This window comes from Bufo bufo, chromosome 4 (genome assembly GCF_905171765.1).
Source record: "Bufo bufo chromosome 4, aBufBuf1.1, whole genome shotgun sequence".
In the NCBI taxonomy this organism is placed as follows: domain Eukaryota; kingdom Metazoa; phylum Chordata; class Amphibia; order Anura; family Bufonidae; genus Bufo; species Bufo bufo.
The window spans coordinates 294,302,576-294,324,060 of record NC_053392.1 but is presented as its reverse complement, the minus strand read 5'-3'; positions in this window follow the sequence as shown (position 1 = coordinate 294,324,060).

Sequence of the window (21,485 nt, the reverse complement as noted above, 5' to 3'; positions counted from 1 at the left end):
GGATAAGAGGATAGCAACACCTGCCTTTTTTCTCCCCGATGTAGCAGATTAAATACGTGGGTATAAATGCTGTGCAAATTTGAAAGAGCCCTGATGATCAAAGTGGGTTTCCTGAAGAAAAACTATCTCAGCTTTCTGGGATCTGCATTCAGTAAGTGCCAGTTGCCTTTTCACATTAGAGTTAAGGCCTTTCACATTAAGCGAGATACACTTAATCATCATTAAAGCATAAAACAAATATACTTGCTATGTAGAAGTCGGCCTTCGATCTTGAAGTGGATGACAAGATTAGGAATAGTCCGCTGGTTCCTAGTACATGTAGGTTAAATTCTGAACGCCTAAGCATGAGAGATAGAAAAGAAAGACACAGGAAGGGGGGGGGGGGAGACACAAGACAACACATACAGTACAGACCAAAAGTTTGGACACACCTTCTCATTCAAAGAGTTTTCTTTATTTTCATGACTATGAAAATTGTAGATTCACACTGAAGGCATCAAAACTATGAATTAACACATGTGGAATTATATACATAACAAACAAGTGTGAAACAACTGAAAATATGTCATATTCTAGGTTCTTCAAAGTAGCCACCTTTTGCTTTGATTACTGCTTTGCACAATCTTGGCATTCTCTTGATGAGCTTCAAGAGGTAGTCCCCTGAAATGGTTTTCACTTCACAGGTGTGCCCTGTCAGGTTTAATAAGTGGGATTTCTTGCCTTATAAATGGGGTTGGGACCATCAGTTGCGTTGAGGAGAAGTCAGGTGGATACACAGCTGATAGTCCTACTGAATAGACTGTTAGAATTGGTATTATGGCAAGAAAAAAGCAGCTAAGTAAAGAAAAACGAGTGGCCATCATTACTTTAAGAAATGAAGATCAGTCAGTCAGCCGAAAAATTGGGAAAACTTTGAAAGTAGGGGCTATTTGACCATGAAGGAGAGTGATGGGGTGCTATGTCAGATGACCTGGCCTCCACAGTCACCGGACCTGAACCCAATCGAGATGGTTTGGGGTGAGCTGGACTGCAGAGTGAAGGCAAAAGGGCCAACAAGTGCTAAGCATCACTGGGAACTCCTTCAAGACTGTTGGAAGACCATTTCAGGGGACTACCTCTTGAAGCTCATCAAGAGAATGCCAAGAGTGTGCAAAGCAGTAATCAAAGCAAAAGGTGGCTACTTTGAAGAACCTAGAATATGATATATTTTCAGTTGTTTCACACTTGTTTGTTATGTATATAATTCCACATGTGTTAATTCATAGTTTTGATGCCTTCATAGTCATGAAAATAAAGAAAACTCTTTGAATGAGAAGGTGTGTCCAAACTTTTGGTCTGTACTGTATGTGAACAGTAAACCATAAAAGGTCATATCATTGGGTGCTAGCACCTAGGTACAGATCAGTAAGCAATAACATGCAAAGAAAGCATCAAAATACTGCCATCTCTCTATCTCGATCAACAGGAGAGGGAGAGAGAGGGCGAGAATACTGGTCCGTGTTGTGGAAGCATGACTGGGCAACCACAGAAAGGCCCAGCATTTAGAACAACTGAGAACCATGAGGAACGAAAGTATTGAATGAGAAACCAAATTAACGACCATAGTTCCTGGAACAGATAACTAAGTGTCCGTTGCATCAAGGCGAACAAATAAAATAGGAGACCTATAACTTGCAGATGTCAGCCATGCAGCATTCAGGGAGGATCATCTTGTGGTTCACAGGAGGGCAACCCTCCAGCAGGCAGTGATATTCTTCTCTTTTGTCTGGCTGTTTGCCAGATTGGATCCAGGGCAGGCTGCGGGTCCGGCACCTCCCAGTCTGTCATGGGCGGAAACTCAATGTCCAAAGCTGCACAAAAGTCAGGGAGGTCCGCATGTTGTCGCAATACAGAGGATCTACCATTTTTCGTAGCTATCAATGCGAAAGGGAACCCTCATCTATAAGGCGTCTTTTTCTCTCTCAGCAACTGCAACAGGGGTTGTAAAGCTCTTCTTTTCTGGAGCGTCTACCAGGAGAGATCTTGGTATAAATGAACAACAGTGCCATGAAAGTCAATGGAGCGCAGTGATCTGGCCTTAGACATTATGCTTTCTTTCAATTGGAAATCATGTACACAGCAGATGATATCTCTGGGCTGTGAAGAGGAGGATTTAGGACGCAATGCTCTATGAGCTCGATCCATCTTAATAAGCTGCGGTGGTTGGACGCCCAGTATAGTGTTAAAAAGTTCAGATAGTACCTCCTGTAGATTTTCCTCAGCAGTAGGCTCAGGCAGACCCCGTATACGGATGTTGTTTCTGTGCCCCCTGTTGTCGAGATCCTCCAAATGGCGAGTATTATCCCTGATAACTTGAGACTGAGAGCAATCACAGATTGCAAATGTGCAACACACTTGCGTGTATTATCATGATCCTTTTCTATAGAGTTCATTTGGCCCAATAGCTGCTTAAAATATTGCCTCAGGGAGGATATTTCAGATTTGCAGGCACTTCTAACCTCTGCAACAAGCATCTTAAAGTCATCTTTGGTAGGCAGATGTTGTAAAGTTTGTTGAAGGAGTGTAGAGCCCTGGGCAGACTGTACGGATCCATTATCCCCCTCATCCATACAATCAGACAACTGCTCCCAGGTGTTAGCTTCCCCCTCAGCTCCACTCATATGGCGGGCCTGATCAGAGAGGTCTCCAGAGAACTCAACCCAGTCCCGGCGCCTCTGGGATGGCGAGGCCGCTTGTCTGGCCTGCTTTTGGGCCGTTTTTGGCGGCATAATGGCGGCGCCTAATACTTGTGGCTCTAGAACTGTGCCCTTGTGCTCTATTAACTGCCCCCCAGCAGCGCTGGGAACAAAGATCGTTGTTGAGGGGGACAGGGAGGAGGATGTAAGTCCCTGATCCGGACTGCTCTCCGCACCTCGTTGTTGCAGGCGCGCGTGTGTCTCCTCCGCCTCACCCTCACCTAAGGCCGGAGGTGGAAGCAGGCGGCAGGAGCGGAGCGGTGCGGTCGGCCAAGGTAGGAGTCTAGCGTGGTATTCACCCAGATGGAAGCCCGGGGGGTGCTGGAGGGCTTAGCCTGCAATTTCTTCCCCATATGCTGCACGGATTCGGCAGTAGAGTCTCCTCAGTCTCTTCAAGCGGCGGAGCTCAGCCTTCACGCGGCCATTCCCGAAGACGCCCAGGCCACGCCCCATAAGTTGTACTTTCTAATGGCACCATTTAAGTTTTTCATTCAATGTAGTGGCAAGTGGGAAAAAACTCCAAATGGGGTGGAATCATAAAAAAACACAATTCTCCCACAGTTTAAAGGGAACCTGTCATCAACTTTGTGCTGCTCATACTAACGGCAGAATAAAGCAGAGACAGGTGAGTTGATTGAACCAACATCACAATCATTGCAGACTTGGGCCTGGAAAAGAGTCCTGGCCACCTGAGAAGAGTCCTGGTTATTCATAAATTCCTGCTCTCCCTGCCACCTGCTGATGACTGACTGTCTTCTACCTAGTTTTCTCCATTTCTCTCTAGGAGAGAACTTCCAATCATCAGCAGATGGGTGAAGAGCAGGAGATTATGAATAACCATTACTCTTCTCAGGTAGATTTGACTCTTTCCAGGCCTGTGCTGCAATGATTATGATGCTGGTTCTCGGCAACCACTTACGTTTAGCTCATGAGTGACACACCGCTGAAATCAGCATTTCTGTCACTATTTTATGCTGCCCTCAGTGAGGTTAGCATAAAGTTTATGACAGGTTCCCTTTGTTGGGTTCCTATGCGGTAAAACTGACCTGTTACTTTCATTTTCCAAGTCAGTTCAATTACAATGATACCACACATACCGCTTTTCTTAATACTGAAAAAAATGTAAAACTTTGGAAAAAACAATTTTTTTTCTTTGCATGTATGGAACTAATGTTCTGCAGCTTTGGATCATTCAGGAGATGTGTGGGGAGTGCATGCTCCCAGTTTTTGACATCCCAAATGCTGTGGTAATACTTGACCATGGCATTTGAGGGGTTAAATATGTGCAAGATGTTCTCATCGGTCGCATACATTAGTCTCGGGTGCCTGCTGTTTTCAAACATCAGTAACCAGCGGCTATGGCACCTGTTGCGCTTGTGAGTGGGCCCCATTTTTAAATACCTGTCCACCAATGTAAACTTACGTGAGGCAGCCGGGAAGGGGTGAAAAATTTAACCTAATTAAACTAGAGGGGTGAATATCACTATGTCTGGTGATCTAGGGTAGACGGGATCCATATTACAATCTCTGTGATAGGAAAATCACTTTCAGTCATCTTTGGTAATGTTACTTGATTTTTAGTAAATGCATATATCAGTAAGTGTCTGCAGTGAAAAAAAGCTTTGGACAGGAAGAAATGTCTCCTGCTCTGATTGTTCTATGCATTGTGACATAGTGACAGGAGAATTGATTGGGGATCGTTATAGTTCCAGAAGATTCCTCTCATATATGTACTAGGCTCCGGGAAGTATATATCTCTTCCAAGGAAAGCTGGATGAGCTATAAGGAATCCAGGAAAGCTGAGTATCCCTAGCAAAGGATGGTTTGCTCAGGGCGTTGGGAAGTCCTGTTTTGGCATGATGGGCAGGTTGGTAGTGGGGCATGTCATTCACTTTCTAACCAGTTCAAGCTTTCTTTGTAGCACAGTCTGGCTCATTACTGGGCTATCTTGGGTTAAGATCTGCACTAGAGAGGGAGAGCCATCTGAGGAGACAGAACCTGTCTGTGGAGACTGTTACTGAGGTTTCTAGACTCAAAATAGACATTTAGTTCTAGAGTGAGGTAAAACACGTTAATTTAATTTTGTTCAAGTGGTTGATAGCAAGCTTGAATGTAAAGGCTATGGGGGTCATTTACAGATGTACACCACTTTTTGACGTATATCTGTTGCAGATTGCAATCTGCGACCTATTCCCCTTTTCTGACACTCACGCTAGGTCTAAAAAAGGGGACATTTTGTGGGCTGGTTACGTATCAAGTAACCAAACATACAAACAAAGGAACCAATGGTCAACTGTTCCATGACCACTACATGCTTACTGTACTTGCTTGAGGAAGACATTGTGTGAGATACATTTGGGTAGTCAATAGATCTGTCCAATTTCTATTAGCTGCACAGAAGGGTGATACGTATACATAAGTGAATTTTTGTGAAGTTCATTACAGGTCCTATTTGTACTACTCAGTAGTGTTGATTGAGCACCAAAGTGCTCAGGTGCTCTGGTGCTCAAGAAGAACACTTTGGGATGCTCGGGTGCTCTACAGAGATCCAGAGCACAATGGAAGTCAATGGGAGAACCAGAGCATTAAACCAGGCACCCCCTGCTGTGAAGATGGGAGGGTGTCTGGTTCATAGCAAAAGGTCATAAATTGATGTAAACACCACTGAAATGGTTCAGGAATAGTGTTGATCACGAATATTCGAATTTCGAATATTTATCGCGAATATAGGTACTTCGAAAATTCGCAAATATTTTGAATATAGTGATATATATTCGTAATTTCGAATATTCGATTTTTCTTTTTATATATTCAATTATTATTTTTTTTAAATCAGTACACATGATCCCTCCCTGCTTCTAGCTTGTGGGCCAACAAGAAGGCTGCAATATACTTGACTTTAGGAGTAGTGTTGTTTGCGAATTTTGCTCTATATATTTTTTTTTTTTTGAATATTCGCTATATTGCTATATATTCTAGTTTTAGCAATATAGCGAATATTCGAAAAAAAAAAACGAATATAGAGCAATTTAGCTAATATATTGCTATAATCTTTTTTTTTTTAGTTGTCATTTTTTTCCAATCTGAACTTCAGATGAGAAAAAAATTACAACTATTAGACAAAGAAGATTATAGCACTATTTTAGCTAAATTTCTCTATATTCATTTTTTTTTTCGAAATTTTCGCTATATTGCTATATATTCTTGTTTTAGAATATTACGAATATTCGAAAAAATGAAGTTATAGCAATATAGCGAATATTCGAAAAAAAAAACGAATATAGAGCAATTTAGCTAATATAGTGCTATAATATTCTTTGTTTAAAAGTTGAAAAATTCGCAATAAAAATTCAAAAACTCGAAAATTCTAATAAGAAAATTTGCATATTACACGATCATTACCTTGCCGATTTTTTTTGTAAAAAAAATCGTAGAATATAACGAATATTCGAATTTCCGAATATTCTACGAATATTCTACGAAATATTCGCGAAATATCGCAAATTCGAATATGACCCCTGCCGCTCATCACTATTCAGGAACAGCATGGGGAGGCTGTCTGGATGCATCTTGGACTCACAGGTCGCTGCTGGGAACAATGTTGTCCGAGTAGTACGCCATTTTTACAGATGACAATAATACGCACAAAACGAAAGATAAAATCGATTTTAGAGGAAAAATTGTTAGGAAACATTATTTCCTGTATATTTAATTGTATATAAAGTGCAAGTGCTGCCACAAATTACAAGCAAGAGGCACTCCGATACAACCTGTATATCACATAAAGGAGGGCCTCATTCACATTGTGGTACAATTGTTCAGGTAGTGGGACTCCTACACTCATAAAGCCTATGAGTGAAAGGGCTGCCAAAAATTACAAGGAACTGGCACTCCAATACAACGCTTATTACACATAAAGGAGGGCATCATACACACCCTTGAAAAATTATGATTAATGGCCTGCTGGTGACCCTCAAAAACATTAGGAGCAAGAGCCTGCTGATGACCCTCTAAAACATTACGGGCGGGGGTCTGCTGCTGATCTGACCATCTAAAACATTAGAGGTGAGGGTCTGCTGCTGAGCTGACCCTCTAAAACATTAGGGGTGAGGGTCTGCTGCTGAGCTGACCCTCTAAAACATTAGGGGAGAGGGCCTGCTGCTGATCTGACCATCTAAAACATTAGGGGTGAAGGTCTGCTGCTGAGCTGACCCTCTAAAACATTAGGGGCAAGAGCCTGCTGCTGATATGACCATCTAAAACATTAGGGGTGAGGGTCTGCTGCTGAGCTGACCCTATAAAACTTTAGGGGTGAGTGCCTGCTGCTGATCTGACCATCTAAAACATTAGGGGTGAGGGCCTGCTGCTGGTCTGACCATTTAAAACATTATGGGCGAGGGCCTGCTGGTGACCCTCTAAAACATTAGGGGTGAGGGTCTGCTGCTGAGCTGACCCTCTAAAACATTAGGAGCAAGGGCAGCCTAGTAAGCATGTTTATATGATGGAGGAGGAGGAGGACGAGAAAAGGAAGATTAAATATACCCTTTTTTGTGGTGGAAGGGGTGCATGGGAATACAGTGTATTCAATACACCATAAAAGCCACATTTAAAGTGACTTTATGTTCAACTGCTTTCCTGTGGTGGAGTAGAGAAGTCAGGGGCAATCCAGGCCTTGTTAATTTTGATAAGAGCCAACTTGTCAGCATTTTGTTGACAGGCGGATGTGCTTATCAGTTATTATGCCCCCAGCAGCACTAAATACCCGTTCTGACAAAACAGTGGTGGCAGGGCAGGCCAGCACCTCCAAGGCGTAGAGCGCCAGTTCGTGCCACATGTCTAGCTTGGACACCCAGTAGTTCTAAGGCACAGATGGATCACTGAGGACGCTGACACAGTCTGCTGCATACTCCTTCACCATCTTCCAAAACTTTTCTCTCCTTGTGACATGCGCATCAGGGTGAGGGTGTCATGAAACTGTCCCAGGCCTTGGAGAGTGTTGCCCTGCCTCTGTTGGAACTGCTGTGTGTTCCCCTCGTCTCCCCTCCTCGGTTGCCCAAGAAACTACGTACTCTGCCGCTAGCGTTGTCAGCTGGAAATATTTGGAGCAATTTTTCCACAAGGACCTTCTGGTATTGCACCATTTTGCTAGTCCTCTCCACCACAGGAATGAGAGATGAGAAGTTCTCTTTGTAGTGGGGGTCGAGAAGGGTGAACAACCAGTAATCGGTGTTGGCCAAAATGCGTATAACGCAAGGGTCACGGGAAAGGCAGCATAACAAAGTCAGCCATGTGTGCCAGAGTCCCAACAGTCAAAACTCAAATCCGGTGGTATAATCAAACCCCCAGGCATTCCCATGGTGACGGGGACGCTTGTCGGGGAGGAGTATGCCGAAGTGAAACAACTGAGGGCATCAGCCTCAACTGTTTCACTGGGCATGCGCCAAAAACGTCACTGGGCTCGGGGCATGGCCAGTGAAACAGTTGAGGCTGATGCCCTCAGTTAAACTGGAAGAGCGCAGGTTCTGTGCCTGTTGGTGAAGCTGAAGGGAAAGAGTAGGCGGGGTTATCACCTACTAGCGACGTAACCAGGATGGGGGTGTGTGACAGCAATGGCAAGGCTAGGGGCGTAGTGTATGAGAGGAGAGAGAGGCGTGCTTGCGCTCTGTAGGGGGGCAGACCTGGGCACTTGAAGGCGTTCCTGGGCACCTTTTGAATAAAAATAACGCCCCTCTGGGCACCTTACTGCCTCATTATATTTGCATACTCCTCGCCGACAAGCATTCCCGACACCATGGGAACGCCTGGGGGGTTAGAATTTACCATCGGATCTGAGATTTCACAATCTCACTCAGATCGTGAAAACTCGGATTCGATGGTATATTCTAACCACCAGGTGACAGGGATGCTTGTCGGGGAGGAGTATGCCGGAACAACTTTACAGGATAAAAAAAAAAGACGAATATTCTAAAAAACAAATATATTTGCGATTGTGATATATATATATTTTTTTTAATATTCGTCATTTTTTTCCCATCTAAAATCATCATGATTCCTTCCTCCAATGACTCATTGTTCAGATGGGAAAAAATGACGAATATTCGCTATAATGAATATATAGCACTATATTCGAAATATTAGCGAATTTTCGAAGTTGCGATATTCGCAAATGTGGCGAAACCGACCTCGCCACTGGGTTTTGGAGAGGACTGGCTGCTGGCCTCTTGCCCCAGGATTATGGGCCATATACTAACTTTTAAACCCCTGAACCGATTCAAGTGAATTTTGGATAGGTTTGTCCCCACGTTATACTGTTTGAATTAATGTAAGTTATATGTATGGCCAATGTAAACTCACAAAGTTGTAACAATCTATAATAATTGTAACTTGTCAGCTTGGGAGGAAAATGCTGGGTGTGTTTCTATTGTGCCATTGTCCCATTGTGTGTTTAAATGGTGATGTCTGTCCTGTTGTATCTACATGTGTATTGGCGATCTCCCTTTGTTCTGAGAGATAATTGGATTGCTCCTCAGGTTGTCTCCAGACAGAGGGGAGGAGACCATGATGCATTGTGGGGATATGTTGTCCTATGTCAGTCTTCATTCTGGTCCTCTGGGGGCGTGAACGATTGGTTGCTGTAGTTACATTGTATGTGTTGTGAATTACTGATTGGTTGTATTTCAAACCCCTGTGGGCAGTACTATGTTTGTGGTTTATGAATAAAAGAGGCTGTACGTGAAGTACAGTCAGACCACTGTTTGACCCTCAACACAGAGCCTTGTCTCGTTATTGGGGGGATCCGCTGTATGCTGGTAGAGACTGATTGCCAGGATTGTATGCTTTTCCTGTTCGTCTGCTAGCCGCTATTCGTGAGGTTCCAGTTTGGAGTGCTACTTTGTATCCAGTTCGGGAGGTTGGTGTATCCTGCAGTAGCTGTGCCTGTCTCTCAGAAAGGGGCTTATCGCCTAAACGGATTTTAACCCCTTGTCTGCTAAAACGGTCCGTTACATTGGGGGCAGCAGTGGGATTCGAACCCACGCCCCCGAAGAGAGCTGGAGTTCGGGAGGTTGGTGTCCTGCAGTAGCTGTGCCTGTCTCTCAGAAAGGGGCATATCGCCTGAACGGATTTTAATCCCTTGTCTGCTGAAACGGTCTGTTACAGCAAATAATATTCGCTATTCGAAAACTCACGCTCAACACTACTGACTTATTGACCTAACAACAACCTCACTTATTAACAACTGTGTCTCACCTTCATCATCAACCTCTTGAGACAGTAATTGCCGTTAACTTATTGGCAACTGTGTCTCATCATCATCATCCACCTCGTGAAACACTTATTGCCGTTCCCCACCGTCATCTTCTTCTGACTGTGGATGCTCAAGGGTTTGGGAATCAGTGCACAAGATCTCCTCATGTCCCTCTTCAAGCGGGCTTGGCCCAAATCAAGGAATGGTGATGAAAAGAGCTCCTTAAAATATCCCAGTGTGGGATCACTTTATTGCCAAGATTCTCCATGGTGGGAGGAAGGAGGATCAGTGTGAGGATTCTGTTGACCAGATCTTGGCTACTAATACTGGACTTTGTGGAAAACAGGGTGGTGCTTATACAATAGAGCCGGATTGGGGTATGCACTCTGACACCAATAATATGCAATGGCTGGGTCAGGTGTAAGTGATAGTTTATAGTTTTGTTCGTGACGCCAATTGCAGCGTGCGCAGGGTACTAACACAGGGCCCTTTAAGGTGTTGTAACTCACGTACCAGGTTTGGAATGCCAGAGTGGTGTAATGTATCTGTATGGTAGTGGTAATTGTGTCAACCGTGTCTCCTACCTGGGTACGGTTGGACTCCTGGATCCTGGCTCACTTGCAATAAATTGAGTGTGGTGTTAGTAGGAGTAATTGAGGTATTTGCAGCAGTAATTTTGATCCAGACCTTTGGTAAAGTTCAAACTTGTCTTTACTAGTTGTAGTTTTCATCCAAGTGAGATACAGCATTAGTCTTTGGTCCCAGCAGGTATTGGCAATGTGTGGCAGGAAATTATCTTCTGCTCTATCATGTGCCTGGAGCTTTAGCAGGAAAGGGACGTCTGCTTAGTAGCTCTGTAATGTGGCATGAATTTATCTTCTGCACTATCTTCTGCTGTCTTGGGGACTGACTAGCTGAGGAGGAATATGGCTTCTCCAGGGTCTCTGGACTGTACTCACAGTTATTGTCTCAGGGTATGCTTCTTCCTGTAACTGGAGGTGGCTACTTGCTTTCTTCTAGCTGAGGCTGCAAGGCTCAGGCTGGGGATGATGATCAATTGTCTCAGCCGAGACAAGATCCTGGCTTGGATCCCTATATCTGGGAGCTCCTACAAGCACAGCCTTCCCCTAGCAGGGGTGACTGGCACACTAACTGTGTCCAAAAATAATCCCTTCTTTTGAAATAGAAACATATGTCAGGTACATCACAAGGCTGTGTTCAACTGATATTTTTTAAGAAACTTTGTAATATTTTTTAAATGGTCACTTGGACAGAGTCCTATAGAATATACATCAACTGTAATGGCCAATATAATGCGTACACCAGTTTCACAGGTAGTGATGGAGGAGGTTAGCACCACAATCTGCATATTTATCCCTCTCATGCCAGGTCTAAAAAAGGATGGCGTGGGCAGGGTAAGGGATACAGTTATGGCCATCCAGTTATTGGATACCACCGCCATACATTGACTGGATAACACCTCTGTACAGTGACCGGATTACACCACCATACCGTGACCAGATAAAAAGGTATAAGAGGGCACAGTACAGGGAATGACTAGGGGCACTGCACAGAGAGTGGTAAGAGGGCACAATGCAGGGTATAAGACGGCACAGAACGGGGTGAGGCGCACAGTACGGCATGGGGGGCACAATCACATGACCCTGTGACATTAGAAGGTCCTTATGGTGAATGCGGTTCATACGCCATTATAATGAGAGGCAGAGGAGTGAAGCAGGGATGTGATTATGTGGCTAGAGATAAAGAATTTAACTGTCGGCCAGTACAGGCCCCAAAATTTAAGCAAATAGGCATTCACCTGACAGCAAAGAACTTTGGATTCTGTGGCTGGAGGTACATTAGGCGGTCAGAGGATAAATATGTAACTGTCGGCCAGTACAGGCCCCAAAAATTGGGCAACAGGCATTCACCTGACAGCAAAGAACTTTGGATTCTGTGGCTGGAGGTACAATAGGCGGTCACAGGATAAATATATAACTGTCGGCCAGTACAGGCCCCAAAAATTAGGCATTCACCTGACATAAAAGGCCTTTTATGCCACTATATATACATAAGGCAAAGACCATTCTTTGTTTTGTGTGGTGGCGGATATCTGTGGGCTGGCATTAGGAAATTCAATTACACTGTCGTAAGCTAGGCGAGTGCGCTTATCGGTCACGATCCCCCCTGCTGCGCTGAACGTCCTTTTGGACAGGACACTCGATGAGGGGCAAGCCAAGAGTTCCATGGCAAATTGTGCCAGCTCTGTCCACAGGTCAAGCCTGCACACCCAGTAGTCAAGGGGTTCCTCACTTCTCAGAGCTTCCACATCGGCCGTTAACCCAATTTAGTCGGACACCTGTCGGTCTAGGCGTTCCCTGAGGCTGGATCCGGAGGGCGGCTGTCGAAGGGTTGGCTGCAAGAAGGATCTCATATGCGAAGTGACCAACACATCTTCAAACTGCCCTCTTCTTGCAGGCGTGGTAGGATTTGCTGTGGGTGGAAATTCCTCTACCAGTGTCCGCAACAGCAGAATGCAGCATCTCTCGCAGCAAGGCCTGGAAATGCTGCATTCTGACAGCTCTCTGTGATGCTGGTAACATGTCCACCATTTTGTGTTTGTACCGGGGGTCTAAGTACGTTGCCACCCAGTACAGGTCCTTGACCTTTATGCTTTTTATATGGGGTCCCTCTTCAAACACTGGAGCATGAAGGCCCCCATTTGCACTAAATTGGAAGCGGTGGAGCGCCCTGGCTCCTGCTCATCGCCCAGGAGAATGTCGTCCTTGGTCTCCTCCCCCCAGCCACGGACAATACCAGGGATCCTCGAAAAGTTTAAAGCCTGCTCTTCTTGCTCCTCCTCCCCCCAGCCACCATCCTCCTCCGACTCCTCTTCAGACTCCTGCTGACTTGTCTCAGATGGAGTAGCCCCCCCGGGAATTCATTCAGCATTGCGACTTCCTCATCTTCCAGCTCCTGCTCCTTAACGGCTTGATCAATGACACGACGCAATGCATGCTCCAGAAAGAAGGTGTAAGGTACGATGTCACTGATGGCGCCCTGGCTGCAACTGACCAGTTTGGTGATATCATCAAATGACCGCAGAAGTCTACATGCGTCGTGCATGAGCAGCCACTGGCGCAGTGAAAAAAAACAAAGCTCCCAGAACCTGTCCTGCCGCAGAGTTCGCATAGGTAGTCGTTAACGGCACGTTTCTGCTGGAGCAGCCTATCAAGCATATACAAGGTGGAGTTCCAGTGCATCGGGTAGTCACAAATCAGACGTCTGACGGGCAAGTGGTGTCGCCGCTGAATGTCAGCAAGGCGAGCCATGGCCGTGTAAGATCTTCTAAAATGGCCAGAGATTTTCCTGGCCTGCCGCAAAACGTCCTGGACCTCGGGGTATTTGGCAAAGAATCGTTGCACGACTAAGTTCAGGACGTGTGCCATGCATGGCACGTGTGTCATTTTGCCCTGTTTCAGCGTGTTCAGCAGATTGGCACCGTTGTCGCACACCACCTTACCAACTGTCAAATTGAGCGGGATTAGCCGCTGATCGGCCTGTGACCGCAGAGCTAAAAGGAGTGCAGGACTGTTGTGGCTCTTAGCTTCCAGGCACAACAGCCGCAGCAAAGCATGGCAACGTCTCACCTGGCACGTCGAATAGGTTCTGGGGAGCTTGGGGGGTGCAGTGGAAGAGGCGGTAGGAGTGAAAAAGGAGTAGTCAGTCGAGGAGGAGATGAAGGATGGAGTAGGAGGAGGACAAGAGGCAGGCCTGCATGCAATCTGTGGCGGTAACACCAAATCCACACGGGTGCCATGGGTTACATGCTCGACGGCTGTCAGAAGGTTCACCCAGTGGGCAGTAAAAGTTATGTACCTGTCACGACTGTGACTGATCCAGACAGGTCTGGGAGGAGAAGGTCGCAGCGACTTGATACTCGCGATAGCTTGTGAGTTTGCTCCATGGTTCAGGGTATGTCATCCGGGTTTTGCCTTGTGAACCTTTTTGTCCTGACTGGGAGTTTGTAGGCATCCTTCTCAGGTGAGTCCTGTCTGCCACTCCCAGCTACTATATTAGTTTCAGTTTCACTTTCAGTCATTGCCAGATATAGTCCTTACTTCCAGTTCTATTCTGACCTTTGAAGGAGATCGTTTGATGGTGTTGCTGTGGAGCTCTTGTCCGGCGTGGACTGTCGTGATTGGGATCGCCTTCTCTGCTCGTGACTGGATAAGTCTATCTCTGCTATAGTTTGTTTGTTGCTGTCTTCCCCTGCTGTTCTCCTAGACATGAGTGATGGTGACTAGTCCCATCGGCCTTTCCCCACTCTAGGCTTGTTAGGGTGACTGAGGGTTTAGGCATCCTGCTCGCCGCACGGGTTCACACCCCGTCTAGGGTATCAGGGCAGACAGGTGCCAGCTTAGGGTTAGTCAGGGGTGGCCATACTATTCCCATCCGTAGATAAGGGTCCCCCTTCCCCTCCGTCTGGTACGACACGACTGCTGCTGGGGGAGCGGTCGTGACAGTATATCTGGCCTTTTTAAAAAAAAAAAAAAAAAAAAAAAATGTGACATTTCTTTTTTTTTTTTTTTTTTTTTGTTTGCTGTTTTGCTTTGTATTTTTCTGTTCCACTATGGATCCGATTACGGTTTTGGCGAAACAATTACAGGGATTATCCCTTGAAGTGGCAGGATTAAAAGCAACAGTGCTGCAGCAGCAGCAGCAATCCTTGGGTTCCACCGTTGCTACGGGAAACCAAGGTACTCCTGAGCCAAAAGTGGCTTTACCTGATAGGTTCTCAGGAGGGAGAGACCAATTTGTAACCTTCAGAGAAGCTTGCAAATTGTTCTTCAGGTTACGCCCTAGATCTTCCGGCGGTGAGGAACAACGGGTGGGCATTGTAATTTCTCTCCTGCAAGGAGATCCGCAGGCTTGGGCTTTCTCCCTACCATCAGACTCTCTGGCCTTACGATCAGTGGAGGAGTTTTTTGAAGCCCTGGGTCTCGTATATGATGACCCGGACAGGGTCTCACTGGCTGAGTCTAAGCTACGTAGACTTCAGCAAGAGAACCGGTCTGCTGAACTATATTGTTCCGAATTCCGTAGGTGGGCTACTGATACGTTATGGAACGACTCGGCCCTTAGGAGTCAGTTCTGCCAGGGGTTGTCTGAAAAATTAAAAGACGCGCTGGCGGTATACGAGGTCCCTGGGTCTCTGGAGGCTGCTATGTCTCTGTCCATAAGAATCGACAGACGACTCAGGGAGAGACTATTAAATTTTACGGAGGCCTCTATAGGGCAGGGATCGGTTTGTTATGATCCAGTCGAACCAATGCAAATAGGGGGCGCCACTAGACGGGTGAATCCTCCTAAGATCCGCCGTAGGTCAGAGGTTTGTTTTCGTTGTGGGGGGAGGGGTCATTTTGTAAAGGTTTGTCCCTCAGAACCCAAGAGACCACAAACAAAGGAGCCGCCGGAAAACTAGAGTCCCCAGTTTGTGCGGAGGATAACAGTCTGGGCGTATTCGTTTCCTCCATACGCATGTCTCAGTTTTTGTTGTCCGCTACCGTTGAGGCGGGCAATAAGACTGAGATCTGTTCCGTCTTTTTGGACAGTGGGGCGGGGGTCAACTTGGTGGATGCACGGTTTGCTCAGGCACTGGGTTTTACCCTGGAACTGATACGCAGAACCATTCCTGTTTTTGCCATCGACTCCTCCCCTCTTACTCAGAGAGAGTTAACTCAGATCATCCATAATATCCATCTGCAGGTAGGGGACCTCCATAAAGAGCATATCTCTTGTTATGTCCTGGACGGTCTTCCGGCTCCTATGGTATTGGGGCTTCCCTGGCTGGTGACTCACAATCCAGTGGTGGATTGGCAGGCCGGGGAGATTGTGGAGTGGAGTGAACATTGTAAGGACAACTGCTTGAGTAGTAGGTGCTCTACACTCTCTGTAACATCTTTACCTGCCTTTCTGTCAGATTTTATGGATGTGTTCTCTGAGAAGGGTTGTCAGGGGTTACCACCTCATCGTCCATATGATTGCCCGATTAATCTATTACCTGGGGCAAAACTACCTAAAACCCGATTATACAATCTTTCCGGCCCGGAGAGGAAGGCTATGAAAGATTATATTTCGGAGAGTTTGGCTAAGGGACACATCAGACCCTCTTCTTCATCTGTGACTGCAGGGTTCTTTTTCGTTAAAAAGAAAGATGGGGGCCTACGTCCTTGCCTGGATTTCCGGGAATTAAACCGGATAACTATCCGAGATCCCTATCCTCTTCCTCTCATTCCCGACCTCTTTAATCAGGTTGCTGGTGCTAAATGGTTCTCCAAAATGGATCTCAGAGGAGCCTATAACCTGGTTCGCATCAAAGAGGGGGATGAGTGGAAGACGGCTTTTAATACTCCGGAAGGGCATTATAAAAATCTGGTCATGCCATTTGGTCTTACTAATGCGCCTGCGGTATTCCAACATTTTGTCAACGATATTTTTAGTCACCTTATCGGGAGATTTGTTGTGATATATCTTGATGACATCCTGGTCTATTCCCCGGATCTGGATACACATAAGATCCATGTGAGACAAGTGCTGCAGATATTAAGGGCCAACAAATTGTTTGCTAAGTTAGAAAAATGTGTGTTCGCCGTAAAAGAACTGCCATTTCTGGGGTATGTGTTGTCAGATTCAGGTTTTCGCATGGATCCAGAGAAAGTCCGGGCGATTATAGACTGGGATCTGCCTGAGAACCTGAAGGCATTGCAACGCTTCCTGGGGTTTGCCAATTTTTATAGAAAGTTTATAAAGAACTATTCCTTGGTGGTCAAACCACTGACGGACATGACCCGAAAGGGATCCGATTTTTCCAAATGGTCACATGCAGCCAAAACTGCCTTTGCATCTCTGAAGGAGAGATTCACCTCGGCCCCTATTCTCGTACAGCCAGATGTCTCGCTTCCTTTTATTGTAGAGGTTGACGCATCAGAGGTGGGGGTGGGAGCGGTACTATCTCAGGGCCCGTCCCCTGGTGAATGGCGTCTGTGTGCTTTCTTTTCGAAGAAATTGTCTTCTGCAGAAAGGAACTATGATATTGGCAACAGGGAACTTTTGGCTATTAAGTTGGCTTTTGAGGAGTGGAGTAATTTTTTGGAGGGGGCGGTTCATCCCGTCACGGTGATTACTGATCACAAAAATTATATCTGGAGTCTGCTAAACGTCTCACCCCTAGACAAGCTCGGTGGTCGTTATTTTTTACTAGGTTTAATTTTGTAATAACCTATCGCCCGGGGGCAAAAAATACTAAGGCGGATGCATTGTCTCGAAGTTTTCCTGGAGGGAGTGATGTTGAGGTACCAGAGCCCATTTTGCAAAAGGGGGTGGTGGTCTCTGCATTACACTCAGGTTAAGAGGGGAGGGGGTTGGAGGCTCAGGGGGACGCCCCGGCCTCCTGCCCCTCGGGTAAACTGTTTGTGCCAGAAAATTTACGCTTGGAGATACTAAAAGAACACCATAACTCCACACTGGCAGGACACCCAGGTAGTAGGGCAACCTCTGAATTAGTGTCTCGTCGGTTCTGGTGGCCTAAGTGGTGCCAGGAGGTGTTGAATTTTGTGTCTGCATGTGCTACCTGTGCTCGTTCTAAGGTAGATCATACTCGTCCGGCAGGGCTTCTTTTACCTCTAGCCATCCCCAACAGGCCTTGGACGCACCTATCAATGGATTTCATTACGGATCTACCAGTATCAGCGGGGAAAACTGTTATTCTTGTAGTGGTTGACAGATTCAGTAAAATGGTGCACTTTATTGCTCTTGCCGCATTGCCTAATGCTAACACACTGGCTCAGGTTTTTATTGACCACATCGTGAAGCTTCACGGGGTCCCTTCCGATATTGTTTCGGATCGTGGTACCCAATTTGTTTCTAAATTTTGGAAAGCTTTTTGTTCTCGTTTAGGGGTTCATCTGTCGTTTTCTTCATCTTTCCATCCACAGTCCAACGGTCAGACTGAACCTACCAATCAAAACCTAGAGACATATTTGAGATGCTTTGTTTCCGAAAATAAGGAGGAATGGTCATCTTATTTACCGTTAGCCGAGTTTGCCATTAATAATCGTCGTCAAGAATCTACCGATAAGTCACCATTTTTTGGTGTGCATGGTTTCCATCCTCAGTTTTGTACGTTTAGTGAGGGGGGGCCGTCTGGGATTCCCGAGGAGGAACGATTTGCGTCTTCACTTTCTTCAGTGTGGCAGAGTGTGCAAGAAAGTTTGAAGAGAATTGGTGGTAGATACAAACATGTGGCTGATAGGAAGCGCTCTGAAGGTCCGGACCTTGGGGTGAATGACTTGGTGTGGTTGTCTACCAGAAATATCAAGTTGAAGGTTCCCTCGTGGAAATTAGGTCCGAGATTTATTGGTCCTTATAGGGTAATTAAGATCATTAACCCGGTGGCTTTTCGTCTGGAGCTACCTCAGACTTTAAGGATCCATAATGTCTTCCACAGGTCTCTGCTTAAGAGATATGTAGAACCTCCTGAACCATTGCCACTACCACCTCCACCGGTCGTTGTTGATGGCAGTCTTGAGTTTCAGGTAGAAAAGATTGTTGATTCACGATATGTTCGCCGCTCTCTTCAGTACCTGGTGCACTGGAAAGGTTATGGTTCCGAAGAGGGAATGTGGGTTCCAGCATCAGAGATAAAAGCGGACAGACTCATTCAGGCTTTTCATAGCTCCCATCCGGAGAGGCCTGGTCTTGAGGGTCCGGGGGCCCCTCGTAGAAAGGGGGGTACTGTCACGACTGTGACTGATCCAAACAGGTCTGGGAGGAGAAGGTCACAGCGACTTGCTACTCGCGATAGCTTGTGAGTTTGCTCCGTGGTTTAGGGTATGTCATCCGGGTTTTGCCTTGTGAACCTTTTTGTCCTGACTGGTAGTTTGTAGGCATCCTTCTCAGGTGAGTCCTGTCTGCCACTCCCAGATACTATATTAGTTTCAGTTTCCCTTGCAGTCATTGCCAGATATAGTCCTTACTTCCAGTGCTATTCTGACCTTTGAAGGAGATCGTTTGACGGTGTTGCTGTGGAGCTCTTGTCCGGCGTGGACTGTCGTGTTTGGGATCGCCTTCTCTGCTCGTGACTGGATAAGTCTATCTCTGCTGTTGATTGTTTGTTTGTTGCTGTCTTCCCCTGTTGTTCTCCTAGACGTGAGTGATGGTGACTAGTGCTCCCATCGGCCTTTCCCCAGTCTAGTCTCGTTAGGGTGACTGAGGGTTTAGCATCCTGCTCGCCGCACGGGTTCACACCCCGTCTAGGGTATCAGGGCAGACAGGTGCCAGCTTAGGGTTAGTCAGGGGTGGCCATTCTATTTCTCATCCGTAGATAAGGGTCCCCCTTCCCCTCCGTCTGGTGCGACACGACTGCTGCTGGGATAGCGGTCGTGACACCTCCCTAGTGAAGAAACTACTCACCAGCAGCAGCAGGACCTGAACCAGCAGGTGGTGGCATAATTGAGCAGCACCCTGCCACCCCACATTGAAGATCCGCTGGACTACTGGGCAGCCAAACTGGATTTGTGGCTGCGACTGGCCGAGTTTGCCCTGGAAAAGCTGTCCTGCCCGGCCAGTAATGTGGCATCAGAGCGGGTGTTTAGTGCGGTGGGGGCCATAGTTACCTCAAGAAGAACTCGCCTATCCACCCAATATGTGGAGAGACTGACCTTTGTCAAGATGAATCAGGCGTGGATCAGACAGGATTTCCACCAACCAATGCCTGATGCATCAGACTAGATCATACATGGTGCCACACCAACACTTTGACAAAAGATTCCGGTTTCTTCTGGCTACCTGTCTCGACTACTATTCTGATGCTTCCACCCATCTGATGTCAAGTGCTCCTTCTTTCACTCACTATCTTCAGCTGGTACTGGTATTGCCACCCACCTCTCCACTCTGTTACCGGGTCACTCTGTGGTCTCCTGATGCTGCTGCCACCTCTACACTATGTCACCTTGCCACTCTGTGGTCTCCTGATGCTGCCTCCACCTTACCACGATGTCATAGGGCCACTCTGTGGACTTCTCATGCTGTTCCCACCCTTCCAATTTCATGACTGGGCCATTATTTTGCCTTTCGTCCGGGCTGACATAATTTATTTGACCCTTCTTCTGATTTGTTAGAAGGAAGAAAAAATGAGATGCACAATGGATCCTGTCTATGTAACAGCTGTAAGGCCTGCATGACATGGTCCCTATTTTGCATCAGAATTGGCTTATGATTTGGTAGCCAAAAGCAGGAGTGGGTACAAAACACAGAAGATATGCAAATATTCCATTCATGTGTCATCTCTGTTTTGGATCCACTCCTGTTTTTTTGGGGGCTTTAGAAATACTGATGGATTACTGAACAAATGCTGACTGAGTGAAGGCGGATGCTCCACAGACAGGATCAGTTTTTTTGGGGTTATTGTTCTGACGGATCAGAGGAAGGGCAAAATAATCAGTGACGTCAACACAAATATACTTTTGACAACCTCTCCACTCTGTCGGGGGGACTCAATTTGCATAAGCGTTTAATAGAACAGGTTCTGTAGACATCTATGTGGAATCAGCTGCCGACGGTGTAAAAGGAGTGCGATTCTTCTTGATGCTAACATTGACCTGTAAGGCTGAGTTCACACTTGAGTTATTTGGTCAGTTTTGGCGCCGGAACTGCCCAAATAAGTGAAGTGTGCAGTGATTCTAAGAGCGACGCCTGTCATTTGCATGTCATACTGACTCACAGTATTGTTTCACTACCACAGAAGACTCCCTACGCGTGTTACTGCAAGGCACAGTGTTCCACACCACTATAAAGACTCTCTGCAGCCAGGAAATTGACGTTTTTAACGTGATTCGCCACAATTAAATTCGGATCAAACCAAATTTCTTTGTAAAATTCTGTGAACTGGCCGAATAGAATTTTTGAGAAATTTACTATTCTCTAATAAATAAGAAAAACAAAATGCTGTAGTAGTAATAATATAATAATCTTTATTTAAATAGTGCCAACATATTCTGCAGCACTTTACAATTCAGGGGATTCATGTGCAAACAGTCATAAATAACAGAGTAACAGACAAGTCAATAATTAGAACAAGAGGAATGAGGGCCCTGCTCACAAGAGCTTACAATTCATGAGGAGATAGGGGGTGGCACAAAAGGTAAAAGTGCTTGTTTTGTACTATAGTCCAGCCATCCTCGGAAAATAGGGGGGCTGCATGAGCCAGTCATCAGCTGATATCTGTAGTGCTTCTGGGCGCAGTGGAGAGTTTGGTGGAGGATCAGGTTCAGGAAATGACGATAAATGGACTATATATGGAGAGGAGTTAGATCAGTGGATGTGATAGGCCAACTCAAAAGATGTGTTTTAGGGAGTGCCTAAAACTGTGTATATTGTGATTTATCCTAATTTCTTAGGATAGGGCATTCCAGAGAATGCAAAATGTAGTGCATGGGTGGGTG